The sequence below is a fragment of the Microtus ochrogaster genome, unplaced genomic scaffold (genome assembly GCF_000317375.1).
Source record: "Microtus ochrogaster isolate Prairie Vole_2 unplaced genomic scaffold, MicOch1.0 UNK2, whole genome shotgun sequence".
NCBI classification, from domain to species: domain Eukaryota; kingdom Metazoa; phylum Chordata; class Mammalia; order Rodentia; family Cricetidae; genus Microtus; species Microtus ochrogaster.
In genome coordinates, this window is record NW_004949100.1 from 23114222 (window position 1) to 23117477 (window position 3256).

At 43.2% G+C, this 3256-nt stretch overlaps 1 long non-coding RNA gene across 2 annotated transcripts in view; it reads right to left on the reverse strand.

The window, feature by feature from the left end:
• Positions 1-271: 271 nt before the first annotated feature.
• LOC113458079 overlaps positions 272-3256 on the reverse strand; it is a 216908-nt gene continuing 213923 nt past the window's right edge. For both annotated transcript variants that reach the window (XR_003378514.1, XR_003378515.1), the window contains exon 4: positions 272-512. This is a non-coding gene — a long non-coding RNA (uncharacterized LOC113458079). The remainder of the gene's footprint in view (positions 513-3256) is intronic.

A 3256-nucleotide genomic window follows, 5' to 3' on the forward strand; every position in this document is an offset into this window, starting at 1 on the left:
GAAAGACACAGATGCTGCAAGTCTCCGAAACTGCTGGGGACCCAAAAGCAGCCAGTCCCAGAGACCACGTGGCAGGGAAGGTGGTTGGTCCCTAGTGGCAACAAATGGAAAGGCGGCGGGTAGGAGGCACAGAGATAGACACACCATACAGAATAAAATTGGACATTTATTAGATGGGTTATGGAGGGGAAGGAAAAGGGGTGAAGGAGTGGGAGAGAGAAAAAGAAAGAGAGAGGGGGAGAGGCTGCCTCTCCGAGAGAGGGGACAGGAAGAAAGAGAGTGGGTCTGAGGCTGCAAGCAGGAAGGGAGTGGGCGTGGCTTGTCTCTTAAGGAGGCAGAACATTACAACGATGACCAAGGCAACTTCTAGAAGGAAGATTTTATTTGAACTTCCAGTTCCAGAGGGATAAGACACCATCGCCATCATGACAGGGAAGTGTGGCAGCTGGTACACATGGCGGCCAAGCTGGAAGTCGAGAGGTGAGAGAGAGTCCACATCTGAAACCACAAGTCTGAAACAGAGAGTGAATTAGGAATGGGTCATAGTTTTTAAAACCTCAAATGCAGTGACATACTTCCCCAAGGAAGGCCAGTCCTCCTAAATCTATCCAAATGGTGCTGCCAGGTAGGGGATCAAGTGTTAAAAGATCTGAGCCTAAGGGGGCATGGTGCATTCTCATTCCAACCAACACAGTGAGTAACAAAGAAAACCCAGAGGAGACCAGCTGGAGCCTCCATGAAGCTGCTATAAGAAGGTTTCAAGATGACCCAGTATCTAGATCATAGAAGGGAAAATGAAATGACTTGAGATAATTAAACAGTCCTACCTAGAAGCCAAGCATCAGAAGACATGACTCACTAAGTGATATTTTTGAAGTGATATTTCAGAAAGTAGGCATTCATTTCCTCAGGGGGGATTTATCTATTCTGAATGCCGTATGGATTTAGATCTGTGACTTTAAGAAGTCACATTTCTTTGTCCCCAAACCATCAAAATGCCAAGGTTACTGATCTCTGTAAGCTACTGAGTAAGCCAGGCATAGCCTACAATCCTCCCCCAGGTCTGCGCTACCCAAACTGTTTCCTGACTCATCCCAGCCATTCTGAGTGAGCTCGGTGGGTGAGTGGGTGGTGACAATGAGTGGAGAATTTTTAAATTCTCAGTATCATGCTTTCTGAGGCATTCACCAAGGCAAACAGGAAGCTGTATACTTCATCAGTTAGTGTCTCCAGCTTACACATGCGTGCCTTCTCTCCTCCAGGAAGGATTTGCTCAAGGCATTGTGAGATGTGAAAACAGTCAAGGATGAGTTGCCTGAAATACAATCGTTTCTTCCAGTTCCTCATCCCTGGTGACACGATTCTCTGCTTCTACCTGCGCATTACTTTACAAGAGCACAGATGCGAGGAGGAGGAAAATGAGAGTTACTTCCGTGACCGTGTTTGGAATTATTCTTTACAAGCGAAGAGATACTCTTTGTGCTAAGAACCCAGATTCCTAGTGAAAAATCTAATACTTGCTACCCAATTTTGTTTTCTTTCAACTCAGAATATTGGAAAGATTCTGTAGATGATTGCCGTAATAACTAACATTTATCAAATACTCTTTAGTAAGTGCTTTATATATATATCAACTCATTTAGTTCACATCATCTGTTCTTTAGAATAAATGCTATCCTTCCTATAAGCAGTTTATAGATGACAATTTCAGCCATGCTAGTTATTCATGTTAATTATTACCTATTCCATAAATGTTGTGAAAATCTGTAAAGATGGGAATTACCATTACTATAAGTATTCTATTATCTACTCAATAAATACCAATATTCTCTCTTTATAGACAAGAAAGTGAAACTCAGAATTTTATTCATTGTCCCAGTGTGATAGTATTAATTGTCAATTTGACAGGATCTAAATCACTTAAGACATAAGTCTCCAGATACATTTGTGGTGGCTTATTTTCAGTAGGCAAGCTTTGGGGCATGCCTGTGTGAGGTTACCTTTATCACATTAGTTGAAGTAGGAAGATCCACCCTAAAGAACAGTGACACAATCCTTCAGGCTCGGGTCCTGAACAGAATGAAAAGGAATGCAGTGGGACAATCATGGCGACTCCCTGACTCAGCTTCTTTCTCCCAGCATCCTGTTCTGTTTTCTCCGCCTACCTAAGGGTTGGCCTATGAAATGGGCCTAGGCAGTTTCTTTATTAATAAGAAATCATTCCCACACTCATCTTATGCTTTCTGACTGTGAATAGGAGATGAGCAGCTGCCCCAGACTCCTGCCCCAACTTCCACATGATGGATAGCAACCTAGGACTGCCCCAGATTCCTGTCCCAACTTCTGCGTGATAGATAGTAACTTAGAGCTGCTAACCACAATCAACCATTTTTACTTTAAATTGATCTAAACAGAATATCACAGCAATGATCAGAAACTAAGAGAACTGGTACCAAGAAAGGGGGTCATGGCCATGATAAACCCAGTCATGTGGTTCTTAGGTCTTTGGATGTATCATTGGCCGGAATGTGGAAGAATTTTGAACTCTGGGTCAGAGAAGCTCTAAAAGTTGGGGACAGAGCTGAAGAGGCCATTCTGGCAGAAGACAAGACTGATGTGGTAAAAGTAGCTAGAGGAAGCCCAGCTCACAGAGTTTCAGAAGGGGGCAGGGACTCTATCAGGAATTAGGATAGGGGCTCTTTTGTGAGACTTTGGCCAATAGTCTTTCTTCATTCTACCCATGTCCTGAGAACTTGAGAGAAATTAAGAATAACAGAGTAATCTGTTTGGTAGAAGAAATTTCCACACATGATCAGTGGTGTGGTCCCTTTTACTGAGTTATCTAGGTCTATACTGAAATAAAAGCCACAAACTGGACAGAAAGATACAAAAAGCATGCAGTTTGTAGAGGAGGAAAAGGTCCTAAGCAAGTTAAAGTGCTACAAAGGTGTGTTCTGATAGACAGACTGTAACTTTGAGTAGCAAACATCCCACCTTTAAGGGTCTTAAGGGAAGACAGCTCTCTCAAGGCCCCAATTTGTTAAAATACACATTTGTTTGAAAGGAAATGGCTTGACCAGGGGAATGCAGCTGAGGGGAACTCACTCTCTTCAACAGCTGTTGAATTAAGAGCAGCGGAGCTGCGTCCCCCGGCACCAGGCCGCCCACACGGCTAGTTTTATACCCGAAATAATTACACGGAAACTGTATTCTTTTAATTACTGCCTGACCCATTAGTTTCAGCCTCTTATTGGCT